Raw genomic sequence first — 13261 nt, forward strand, 5'->3', positions numbered from 1 at the left:
TGTTTCCTCTCCAGATGTAACTCGACAGCACAGGCACTGTGCAGTATCTGCTATTTTGCTCAAGTTGGCATTATTGCCCACTTATAGAGCATTGATTGATTAAAGAGATCTTATTCAGACTTGCCTTATGCTCACAGAACTACACTTTACACTGTAAATCGTTGAGTAGCTGGTAGAAGGTGGAATTTATTTTTGGGTTTTTGGTTTTTCTGGTGCAGGGATGCGGAGGCTTCATCATCCCCAGCCCTCCAAATACCGTGAAGTCTCAGTTGAGTGAGCAGAGATTTTGACAGCGCCTTCCAAACCCCCGACCTCGATTGTGCAGAAGGACCAGGACAGCAGGTACAAGGGATCATTTCTTCCAGTGAGTTCTCCTCCAAGCCACGTACCAGCCTCACGAGGAGATACATTGCTGTTTTTTCAGTATCTCTGAGTAAAAATCCTGGAACTTTCTCCCTAATTTGGAAGCGTGACAGCCCTGCATCAACTATTATAGTTCCAGGAGCTCATTGCCACATTCTTGAGAAGAATTAAGAATGGGCACTAAATGCTGCACTGGCCATCAAAGTCTGCTCCCAATAAACAAACAAAAGGATAAACACAGTCATTGTCCCCTCTAAGCCACAGTCTCCGATTAAGTCAGACTCATTAGTGCAAGTCAAACTCTTCAAACACACCCGCAAAAATTGTAATGGTCTGTGAGCTGTGAGGAAAATCTAAAGGGGACATTAATTACTAGGCTAGGGATAACAAAGTGTGGAGCTGGATGAACACAGCAGGCCAAGCAGCATCTTACGAGCACAAAAGATGATGTTTTGGGCCGAGACCCTTCATCAAAAAATGACCCCCTTTGTGTTCCCTTGTCTGGTGTAGTACTGTGCAGAGAAAGCTGCCTGATATGAACACAGCAGGCCAAGCAGCACTAGAAGAGCAGGAAAGCTGATCCTTCTGGAGAAGGATCTAGACCCAAAACATCAGCTTTCCTGCCCTGCTGATGCTGCTTGGCCTGCTGTGTTCACCCAGCTCTACACCTCATTATCTCGGATTCTCCAGCATCTGCAGATGCTATGATCTGATACAATTAGTTGGCTATGCAGGATCAGAAGTTAGCATGGTGACTACAGGAGAGTTGTTTCAAAGAATCATTAGCAAATAGCATTTATGAATATCGGAAATGTGACTTTTTTTCTGCTTTTCAGATTCTTGGTCTTAAAACTTGAATTGAATGAGCTTTATTGTCACATGTACGCACATGAATTCAGTGAAATGTTTGCACGTCACCGCTTACGGCACCATCTTTGGTAGAAATATACCTGGGTACAGAACTTGAAATTTGCTGGAAAGTGACATTTGTTGCCTGAGCTAGTCTTTGTGTTCATTGGGATAAATGCAAGAATACCAAACCTTAAATGATCACCATAAGTAAAAGGATGCTATTTAGTTAGTAACCCTCGTCTCTTGTAATGTGAATTGTTGGGATAGTTTGAAATGTTGGCATTCTTGCATTTGTCCTGATGGGAACAAGCCAAAAACCTGCAACAATTCTGTCTTTACAGCATTCAATTGTTTAAGTTGAGACCATGTACATGCTACTACTTTAGTATGCTTCTGCATTCATTCCACACTGCACTGCTAATCTGCTCCCTGCCTCCAGCATTGCACCAATGTTCATGCTTTATCCCACAAGGAACTCTGCAGTATCCAAACAGTGGGAGGTGGAAGGGCTGATGAAAGAGAGAAGATGCAAACTTCGCCCTGTTGCCTCTATGTCCTGTGGAGTGGTCTCTGCCTCCTGAGAAAAGATAATTAATCAGATCAGACTATTTGTATGTGGTTGAGGTAAAGTAAACAGGACATAGCATTGTCTCTGGGAGATGAACAGTTGGGCAGTTCAGGCTGTCAGCCAAGAAACTTGATCTGAGATACCAGGTGAAGTTTAACCAGTTGTAGGAGCAGTGGAGATTAATTATTAAATTCACAATTCCACGCCCCCCCCCCCCGGCCCCACTGCATCCATAGATTTTAAAGAAGTGTGCACATTGCATTCCTCAACCACATGAATGTTTTTGTACAAGTTCAATGCACCACCCTAAGTTACTAGAGCTTAGAACTCCTATGGTATTCGGACAATGCAGATGGTTTAGAGTAGTGAAGGATTGCTCACATTCCAAAATTTTATTGCTACAAGCATGTTCTCTTTGAACACGAACAGAAACTAAACAAAATGAGTTAAAGGGGAAATTCAGCATGTTAGATTCTAGTGAGGCAGGTGAGAGCTGCAATGCTACAGTCTCCTGTTTTAGACCATTTCATTTGAAGTGCATTGCTAGTGTCCAAGGTACACAAATGATGGTGTCATATCCTATAGTAGGAAGGATCGTGGTTCGAGTCGTGTAGGACAGGGGAAATTGAGTGTTAGCTCGAGTATTGCAGTCTGGTTCTGAAAGAAAATTAGCCCTGAAATCTATCTTGCAAATTCTTCGTGCCTCTGAATTTCCTGTAGGCATTTTGCCAGTGATGACCTGTTGAAAGTAAATGCAGTGACCACTCAGGCAACATACAGAGAAGGAAAATTTAGGCGCCTATTTGAAACTAGGCATTAGATTCCTCACAGAGTATCCGATCAGGGCCATGGCTGTATCGTTCCTGATTTAAGTGAATTGACATTACAGAGACACTGGGAGCTTTCTCATGGCCTTGCCTTTGAGTCAAATTAACGCAGCTTTCTAACAATAGGAATATTATTAAAATGAGAGGGTAAATATTCTAAGTATGAGCTGAAGCACTGACAGGTCCTGTGTGCTATGAGATAGGCTTTAACATATTAAATTGGCCTGAGGATCAATAACTAGAGGCGAATTGATATAAGAAAATTGGCCAAAAGTAAAATGCAGAGGGGTTGTGGAGAACTTGTTTTTTAATCCGTTTAAAAACAAAAAATGCTGGAGATCACAGCGGGTCTGGCAGCATCTGTGGAGAGAAAGCAAGCTAATGTTTCGAGTCTAGATGACTCTTCATCAGAGTTTTAATCAGTTAATTGATTCCTTGTAAGATGCGCAGCAACAGAAGAGACTTTTGAAACCGAATTGGAAAACACTTTTTTGAGGGGAAATTTGCAGGGTTTATAGGGGTGAAGCAGGGGAGTGGGACTGATTGGACCATTCAAAGATGGATGGCCAAATGACCATCTTCTGTGCTTGAAGATTCACGCAATCACAAAAAGTTGATAATTTTGAGGTTTGGCCAAGACTGAAGCCTGGATGGACAGGATTCCGATGCATAGGACAGCAAACCAGTCCAGTGAACTTCCAGCCATATCTCCAACACGTTCACATTCAAAGCTGGGTAATTCTCAAACTGAGTGCAACCGGTGTTTTATTTTTAATGAGCCCTGATTGTCAAGAATGACTGAGTGATAGTATTGTCGTTGTAAAATGAAATCTCTATCATTGTTGATAACAAGGTGTGGAGCTGGATGAACACAGCAGGCCAAGCAGCATCAGAGGAGCAGCAGGAAGGCTGACGTTTCGGGCCTAGACCCTTCAGAAATGGTCCTCTGCTGCTAGGCCTGCTGTGTTCAACCAGCTGTACACCTTGTTATCTCAGATTCTCCAGCATCTGCAGCTCCTACTATCTCTCTATCATTGTTTATCATTTTACCCCTCATTCTCCCTTGGAGACTCCAGAGACCTTTCACCTTTTGCAGTTTCATTGTGGAATGATGAGAATCAAGACTATTGAGTAATCGGTTTGTGGGAGATGGATTAAGTCCAGTGTGGGGTTTTTCTTCATGTAAACTGTAATTCTGATCTGTGGCAGTGTTGTCGCTAGAAATTCAGTAAATGGTATCGAATTGCATTAAATCATCATGTTGAATGTGTGAAATTTTCAGACTGTCCACAGTTGAACTGTGAAAATGAGCCCAGCAATGTAGTTAAGGAGTCAGCCATCCAAATGTGGATTATGCCTGGAAAACATTTCAAGCTGTGTGAAACAAGGACAAATTAGTGGTAATTGCTGGGCTGGGGAATTGTTGGAGGTGGGAGCGATGGAGGATTGATGCCAGTCCAGAATTTGCCTTCACAGATCATCCTTAGCCCTGTTGTCAAACTGAGCTTGAAGCTCTTCCTCCGCCTCCTGGCTTTTGTATGTGCTGGAGGGGGCAATGATATCTCAACAGATCCCATTCCATCATCACCGTCCCCTCTCCAGCCTGTCTGAACACACTTGCTGCACGGGCAGCAGTTACTTTTGTTAATGGAGCAATTTGATCCAATCCATCCAACCACCAAGCTGTTGCCACTGGAATTAGGCAGAAATATAACTTCAGTACCATTTTAGCACAATATTGAAGCATAGTTTGTGTGTGTAAAGGCAGTCCTGTTGATAACCCTTCCCTTGGTAATGATCTCACTTTTTTGAGAGAGAGAGGACTATTTGAAGGAGTTTGCTCCCAGGGCCAATGAGTGATAGGTTTCTAGCTGTGGCTTACAGACAGTTGAAACAGCGTAGACCACCTCCTGCAAACAATGAAGGAGTAAATATCCAGAGAGGAATTTACCCACCTTCCCAGAATCTGAGTAGGATCTGCTGTGAGACTGTTGACTCAAAAGAAAATGCCAAAGGGAGGTCACTTTTTATTTTGTCATAGCGGTTAAACGGAACATGCCTGATGAAGAGTAAAAACCGGTTCCTGTTCAATCTTTTGGCAGTTCGGTGCCACAGAGCAAGTAGATCAGGGAGGGCTGAGGCCCAGGAAGAATTTGAAAACTTCAATGTCTACAAAAGGACGTATGAAAAGCTGATCTCTGATTTGCAAAGCAAGCATGTGACTCCCTTCTCGGTTGGTGTCGTCATTTTGCAAAGAAATGATGTAAACAGGGCCAGGAGATTTTGGGAATGTGGAAAATAGGATCAGGTATAAACCATTCAGCCCCTCGAGCATGCTGTGCCATTCAACTCGTTTGTGGCTGATCTACCATTTTCTGACACTATTCCCATATCCCTTGACATTTTTAATATTTAGAAATCTACCTGCCACCATCTTGAATATACTCAAACATTGAACTTCCACAGCCCTCTGTCATTCTATACTCCAATGGTTTATGGCCCTCTGAGTGAAGAAATTTCTGCTCCCCCAATGCTAAATGCCTTATTCTGAGACTGTGTCCCCTCCCTGGCTCTAGAACTACCTTGCTACACCAGCCAGGGAGACATCATCTCTGCATCTACCCCATCGCTACCCATAAGAATTTTGTAAGCAACCTCCCAGTCTTCCAAACTCCCGAGAATATGGGTCCAGTTGACTTGATTGCTGTCAACAGAACAAATCTGCTACCCCAGGCGTTAGCTGGGTAAACCTTAATTACACAGCCCCTCCTTGGACAGATATATCCTCCTTTTTAGAAAAAGAGATCGAACCTCTCGGGTGTGTCCTCGCCAAGGTTCTGCACAACTGGAGCAAGCCCTCTTTACGCTTGTCCAAAAATCATCTTGCAATAAAGTTCAACACGGTACGGACAAATTGCAAAGGGATAAGAACCGAAAGAAGTGCGGATGCTGTAAATCAGGAACAAAAACAGAAGTTTCTGGAAAACTCCAGAGGAAGGGTCACCGGATCCGAAATGTTGTCTGATTTTTGCCTCCACAGATGGTGCCAGACCTGGGCTTTTCCAGCAACTTCTGTTTTTGTTACAAAGAGATATTGATAAACTAAGTGAATGGGGAAAAACTGTGACAAATGAAGTTCCATATAAGCAGGTGTGAGCTTATCCATTTTGGACGGATAGATGATAGATTAGGGTATTTTTTGGATGGTATGAATTAAAATGCAATGGATGTCCAAAGACACTTTAGGTTGCAGGTGCTTTGATTCTTAAAACATCACAAGCATGCAGAAAATAACCAAGAAGGTGAATTGAATGCTGGCTTTTACATCTGAAGACTGGAGCACAAGGACCCAGACGTTGTGATGCAGTTCGATCCCACTTAGTGCTGTGATCAGATCTGGGTTCCACATCTTAGGAAGGATTAGCCTTGTAGGGAGTACAGTGTAGGTTTCCAAGAATGATACTTGGGTTAAATTATGACAGGAGATGACACAAATTAGGCTTGTTTTCTCTAGAATGTAGATGTTAGGGGGTGATCTGATTGAAGCCTTCAAGAAATTAACAGGAAAAGACAGGGCAAGTAAAGATAAACTATTTCCACTATTTGTAGATTCTAGAACTCGGGGGAGAATTAAGGCCAGACCGTTTGGGAGAAATGTTCGGAAGCACTTCGATACACGCAGGGTTGGAGGTGTTTAGAGCACTGTTTTCCCCCAAATGGCAGTGGAGGAAAATCTGAGACAGATAACTTGTTAGTTAAGCAAAGATATTAAGGGATATGGACCAAAGGCAGTACATGGAGTTAAGATTCATATCAGCTGTGATCTTATTGAATGGTGGAACCAGTTTGAAGGGCTGAATGGCCTACACCTGTTCCTGCTCTTTCCTAATTGCTTGCTGCATCTGCACATTAGCTTTTAGTGACTTAGAATCAAGGGCGAGATTCCTTTGGACCACACTTCACAATCTTTCACGATGACCTTTTTTTTGCATTTTTCCCACCAAAGTGGATAACTTCTCATTTCTCCATATTATATACCATCTCCAGTAGAGGGGGACCAGTTAGTTCATTTGGCTGGAAGGATGATTTATGATGGAGTGATAGCAACAGTGTGGGTTCAATTCCTGTGCAGACTGAGATTCCCATTGAAGGAGAGGTAGTAGGAACTGTGGAGAATCTGAGACAACAAGGTGTAGAGCTGGATGAACACAGCAGGCCAAGCAGCAGCAGAAGAGCACGAAAGCTGACGTTTTGAGTCTAGACTCTTCTTCTGAAGAAGAGTCTAGACACGAAACGTCAGCTTTCCTGCTCTTCTGATGCTGCTTGGCCTGCTGTGTTCATCCAGCTCTACACCTTGTTGCCTTGTCTTCCCATTGAAGGTCTCTCCTTTTAAACTCCTCCCCTTAACTGAGACATAGTGATCCTACAGTTAAACTACTACCCGCCACATCTCTCTAATAGAGTGGACCTCTGGTTCGGTAACTCTAGGGCTGTTTTACCATCCACCATGTTCGTGAGCATTCACTGAACTGGTCTAAATCCTGTGAAATTTCTTTGCATTCTCTTCACAGCACACATTCCTGACTTGTTTTGCCATTACCAAACTTGAGCAATATTGCATTTAGTGCCGCATACAAATCCTGGTATAAATTGTGACTAGCAGGAGTCCAAGCACTGATCCTTGTGGTACTATTCTAGTCACAGCCTGTCAGCAGAGAATACCTTCTCTTCTTACTCTGTTTACCATTTCTTAATCCTCGCAAGTATTTTTGCCTGATTCCTCTGCTTCAGTTTGATACAGCGCCTTTGCTAAAAGCCTTCAGAAAGTTCACATCCATTTGTTTTCTGCTCCCATCCACCACCACCACCCCCCCTCCCCCCCACCGCCCCATCTATTTTGCGAGTAACATCCTCAGAAAATTTCAACAGGCTTGTCAAACACAGTGGAAAACTGAAAGAACTGTGCATGCCGGAAATCTGACACAAAAACAACATTTGCTGGAAAAAGCTCAACAGGTCTGGCAGCATCTGTGGAAAGAAATAGAGAGTCAATGTTTCAGGTCCAATTGCCCTTTTTTTTTCAGAACGTCTGTCAGGTTGTTGATCTGGTTTCTGTCCATGGGTGCTGCCAGATCTGCTGAGATATTCCAGCAATTTCTGTTTTTGTTCCTTTTTGTAAATCTTGATCTTCTCATTGGAGTGAAGAAGGATGAGCGGTGACTTGATAGAGGTGTACAAGATGATGGGAGGCATGGATAGAGTGAATAGCCAGAAACTTTTTCCCAGGGCATAAATGACTATTACGAGGGGGCATAATTTAAGGTGATTGAAGGAGGGTACAGGGGAGATGTCAGAGGTAGGCTGTTTACTCAGGGTGGTGCCAGCAGTGATAGTAGAGTCAGATACATTAGTGACATTTAAGCGACTTGGATAGGCACATGGATGGAGTAAAATGTAGGGTAGGCAGAGCAGTTTGATCTTTAGAGTAGATAATAGGTCAGCACAACATGATGGGCTGAAGAGCCTGTACTGTTCTGTGTTCTAAATCCATGTTGACAGTTAATTTCTCAGGGTCCAGTTATCACATGCTCCTATGGCAATCTATCTAATAGGTTGGGAGTTCCCAGTTTCATCTCTCCTTCCTTTCTTGAAATATGTGGGGTTGCATTTCAATCTGCAGGAACCCTTTCAAAATCTAGAATTTTTTTGGAAGGTGGCAAATAATGCATCAGTGATCTCTACAGCTGCCTCTTCGAAAACACTCAGATGTATACACTTGGAAACAATGAATGGGGAGCAAAATAATGTGCTTGTATTTTTTTTTAAAAAAATGACACCAGTTGTTCACCAATCACTTTGCAAATGGCAGGTTAGCAGTTCCCTCTTGAGTAGCGCAGCGGGCGTGCCCGTGTGAGGTGGGCAGCGCGGCAGGCGTGCCCGTGTGAGGTGGAAAGCAGTGATTCAGGGACACAACTCATCCCCTTCATGTTCTCAAAGGCAAGAAATACTGGTCTCGCCAACAACTCTCGACATTCCATGAAATAATGTTTGTGATACCTTGGACATCCAGCGCTGGTACATTCCTAACTATCTATTGTCCTCTGCTATTCATTGCAATCCATTTCTGCTTTATTTACTTCCCTCTGAGTCCATGCTTGGGCTTAACTACAGAAGGCATCAATAGTAAATAGTAATCAAACAAAAACAATTGAATACCAGTGCCATTCATGTAGGTCTTTTGGAACGGTGTATAAGGGAGTGGACCGATATTAAATGTTAGTTTACAAATGCTGTAGCTGTTGGGGAGTGTATGTATTGAAAATCCATCAGGGCATTTGAATGTTATTCGAAAAGATTTCTCTGGCCAATGTATGTGGAGATCGCTCTGGGTTATAATATCTAGTGTTGTCGTGTATGTGAACACATGCTGCTTCGCTTCACCACAGAATCGCAGAGGCCATTTGGCCCATCATGTCTGCGAAGGCTTGCCAGGCAAGGCATGTTCATTCTCCTCCCAGCGACCCCGCACAGTGTTCCTTTTCAAGTGACCAGTTAATTCCCTTTTCGAGTGTCTCGAGTGAACCGGCCTCACCACTTTTTCAGGCAGTGAATTCCAGACTCCAGCCGCCTGCTGCATGAAAGTGTTCTCTCCTCATTTTATCAGTTTCAGTTTTGTCACTTAATGCTTAAATTTGTACCCTGAGTGGAGCCAGCTATTCTGCAGAGGGCCTGGGTGTCTGAGTATTTTACTAGTACGAAGATGAGTCAGTTTTATTTTAAATCATCTTGCTGAATTAGACGGATTTTGGGTGGTCACCCTTCAGCCTCAGCTGTATCTAGTGACCAATTGGGACTGTAGGATTGTTCAAAGTCCCTGCACTGAGGCACTTAGTTCAAATTATTACACAGCACTGTCATTTGTCTTCTGAGATAGGAGGAGGAGAAAGGACAGGCAGTTCCTGAACACACTTGAGAGAGCTGGCAACATTTAAGTACTCAAAAATCCAACAGGATTGTTGCACGGTGACAAAACTGAAGTTCAAAAGCGATCATAAATTGCACTTGTAGCCATGTTTGAACAAGATTGTGTGAGCCCCCATTTATGGCAATTCTGCTCAACTGTGTGGGGAAATAGCCAGCTAGGTATTGTTGCTCTGCTAGAACTCCCCTGTTATTGGTTAACTAGGAACTGAGTGTATTCTTTCTGTTGAACGAGATGGTATCTAAACAGATCTTGATGGTGATGGTGTGCAGATGTTACTGAACTGACAAACAGTTGCCATGGTGTAAAACACACACGTTTGCATGACACATACATCGCTCGCTCGCTTTCTCTCTCTCTCTCTCTCTCTCTCTCTCTTTCTCTCTAATCTTTTTCCTTCCTTTTTTTAAAAACCTTTATTTATCCATGTTCAGCAAATGTGATATTGTTCATCCAATTTATCTCTCTCCATTGGTCTAGCATGGAGATTCCACCCCACCACCCCATTTAAACCTAACCTGCCGGTCACTCCCACTATCCTTGCAAACCGTGTCCCATCTACAATGTTCCTTTCTTCCACCAAGTTTACTTTGCCTTCTAAATCCTCTGAAACATCAACACCCATGTTTGAGTCTCTCCAACCAATTTCTACTCCTAGCCCCAGCGTACCTCTTCCTCAATCCAAACCATTACACGTGAAATGGTACCATGCAGGTTGATTCTTTCTAATGAGCAATGCTGTATCGTAGTTTTTTAAAATGATCTTTGTCAACACAAGCTCTATTGAAAATAGACTTTGCTTTTAGTCCGGTTGAATGTGGCCCCCAATCAGATTGTCATGTTAATATTACTGGATGAGTAATCCAGGCAGAAAAAATTCAAAATGAGCTGGTGAGGTTTGAATTCAGTTAAAGAAAGGTTGGAATAAAAAGCTGGTCCAATGGTGATGACTGTCACTTGAGAGGGAGAAAAAAAATTTGATTTGATTTATTGCTGTCACATGTTGGTAGATACAGTGAGAAGTTTTGTTCTGCAAGCTGTGCAGGCAGATCATAACATACAGGGAAGAGTTTGGAGAGATTATTAGGGAAGGAAATCTGCCACCTTGACCTGGTCTGGCCTCTGACTCCAGACTCAGCAATGTGATTCACTCTGAATGCCCTCTGGGCAATTAGGAATGGATTGTAGATGCTAGTCTGATCAGCAGCCACATCCAATGAAAACGCTTTTTTTAAAAAAAACTGTGTCATTGACCAATGTGTGAGGACCCCATGTGAATTAGGCACAGTGGTGTCTAAAGGCTGCCGTTTCACCCCTCACCCAGCTGTGTTAAATTTTATTAATAAAGTGAATGAATTTTGTTGCAGAGCTTTTCTGTTGGTATGAACAGTTTTCAGTGTGTGGAATTGACTGATTTTTGTTTTCCAGTGGTGGAATCAGTGATGAATAGTATTCAGCTGTCTCGGGAGAGATATGTTTACAGCTGTTAGAGAACCTTTTACCAGAATCTCTGCCTCAGTATGAGAGCACTCTCTGGGGCTTTAGCTGCCTCATGCCTTTCAGTTCGGTGGGGTGGGGGGTTGGTTGGGGGCGCATGCGGTGGGTGGCAGTGAAGATGAGGAGCTCGCTCCCAAATTTTCACTTGTCAGCTCTCTTGGGTGCTTTCTTTTGTCCTTGTCATTATTTTTTGTTTTTGCCTCTCTTACTCTATCCTTCCCTTCTTGCTTTTGCGCTCTCCCTCCACCCCCTGCTGCCTCCCTCACAGCAGCAGCATGGTAGCTTAGTGGTTAGCACTGCTGCCTCTCAGCACCAGAGACTCAGGTTCAATTCCACTCTCAGGCTACTGTCTGTGCAGAGAGAGAGAGAGAGACAGACAGAGAGGTGAGATAACAAAATGTGGAGCTGGATGAACATAGCAGGCCAAGCAGCATCTCAGGAGCACAAAAGCTGACGCACGTTCTCCCTGTGTCTGCGTGGGGTTCCGCCGCAGTCTAGCCTAGGTGCATTGGCTGTGCTAAATTTCCCCATAGTGTTCAGGGATATGTAGAGTAGGTGGGTTATAGGGGGATGGTCCTGGGTGGGATGCTCTGAGGATCGGTGTGGGCATATTGGGCTGAAGGGCCTGTTTCCACTCTGTAGGGATTCTATGATGACTCTCTCTTTCTTTGTCTTCCCCCTGCCCTCTCCTGTAGTCCATTGTGGTACAGTGAGCAGCTCTCCACAACCCTCCGTACCCCCAACTGAGCTGGGCTCAAGTCCCATTGGAAGGTTTCAGCCCAAAAGATGCCAGCCCGGCCCTGAAAGAGTGCCACACTATCAGCAGTGCTGTCTTTTGGATGCTGTGTACAATGTAAGCCCTGCCTGCCTGCTCAGACAGATATGAAAGATCTTTCAGCACCTCCTCTTGTAGAGGGGCCGAGCAGATGCCGTTCTGCCATGAGAGGGGCTAAGGGAGAAAGTTATCCACCAGCGCTGTCCTGATATTTATCCCATACAGTCTCAAAAGCAGATTATCAGGTTATTTTGTAATCTAGGAAACAGCATTGTCAGCATTCTTCAACACTTTAGCAGCATCTGTGAAATACTGTAAGGATCCTGTGGTCATGTCTTAACATAAAAATTACTGTCTCTCTCCGTCCCCTCTCTTCTTTTTGCCCTCCTCTTTTCTCTCAGCCTCGCCGTGATTCCTCCCTTTGTCTTTTGAAGATGGCCATTGGTGCTGGTCCCCCTGTAAGGACCCTGCATGACAGACCCTGTTCTCTCCTCACTCAGTATTCATGCACAGCATTAACAGGATTGCAATTGGAAGATGCTGATGGTTCTGCTGTTTATTAATAAAAGTGGTCACACACAACTTGGAGCCTTTTTTTTGATTTTTTTTTTCTTCCCTGCCCTTGGCATCCATCAGCCCTCCTTAGACCAGAATGCCTAGAGTTTTAATGTCCCCTGGCTAACTGCAATTGATTTTTTTCATGAGCCTTGTTGAGTACCATCCACAATTACCTTAGGTGCAGGAACCATAGCATTGTGGTTATGTTCCTGGGCTCATAATCCCTGGGGCCTACATTATTGCTCTGGGGCATGAGTTATATCCCACCCTGGTAGCTGGTAGTAATTTGTATTAATGTAATTAACAAAATCTGCAAGAAGCTAAAAACCTTGTCTTTGTAACAGTCTGTCTGTTTTGTGGTCACCAATACTAAGACCCATCTACGTCACTAATGTCCTTCAGCCATTATTACACGTGACTCCAGGCTTGCAGATACTGGACTGCTGTCTGAAATGACCAAACAAGCTATCCCATTGCATCAAACCATCATGAAGAAATTGAATAAGAATAAAAGCAGGCATGTGGCCCAGCATTGATAACTGGGCGTGACAAAGGCAAACCCAGTACAGTTGACCACAATGGGTGTACTTTGCTCAACAGAGACTGCTGTGGTTTGAGAAGGTCAAGTGTGTACCGAAATACTGCTCATAATATTTCAGAAGTACTTAGATGTGCGTTTGTGATGACAAGGTCAGGAACCAGGTGCTTGAAATGTGACTAAAATATAATTGGTGCTTATTTTGGCCATCATAGACTTGATGGGCTGAATGGCCTTTTCTGTGTTCTAGCCCTCTGACTCGATAGCTTAAGCAATCAGGGATAGCCATGAAAGTAGTCTC

At 43.7% G+C, this 13261-nt stretch overlaps 1 protein-coding gene across 19 annotated transcripts in view; it reads left to right on the forward strand.

Annotated features, from left to right (window-relative positions):
* The window catches only part of zmiz1a (zinc finger, MIZ-type containing 1a), a 467693-nt gene that overhangs the window by 69998 nt on the left and 384434 nt on the right, over positions 1-13261 (forward strand). For 15 of the 19 annotated variants that reach the window (XM_059640362.1, XM_059640365.1, XM_059640361.1 and 12 more), the window contains exon 2: positions 219-342. The exons of the other annotated variants lie outside the window; for them this stretch is intronic. The gene's annotated coding sequence lies outside the window, so the exon portion shown is untranslated. The remainder of the gene's footprint in view (positions 1-218; positions 343-13261) is intronic. 19 annotated transcript variants of the gene reach the window in all.

The sequence above is a fragment of the Stegostoma tigrinum genome, chromosome 37 (assembly GCF_030684315.1).
Source record: "Stegostoma tigrinum isolate sSteTig4 chromosome 37, sSteTig4.hap1, whole genome shotgun sequence".
NCBI lineage: Eukaryota > Metazoa > Chordata > Chondrichthyes > Orectolobiformes > Stegostomatidae > Stegostoma > Stegostoma tigrinum.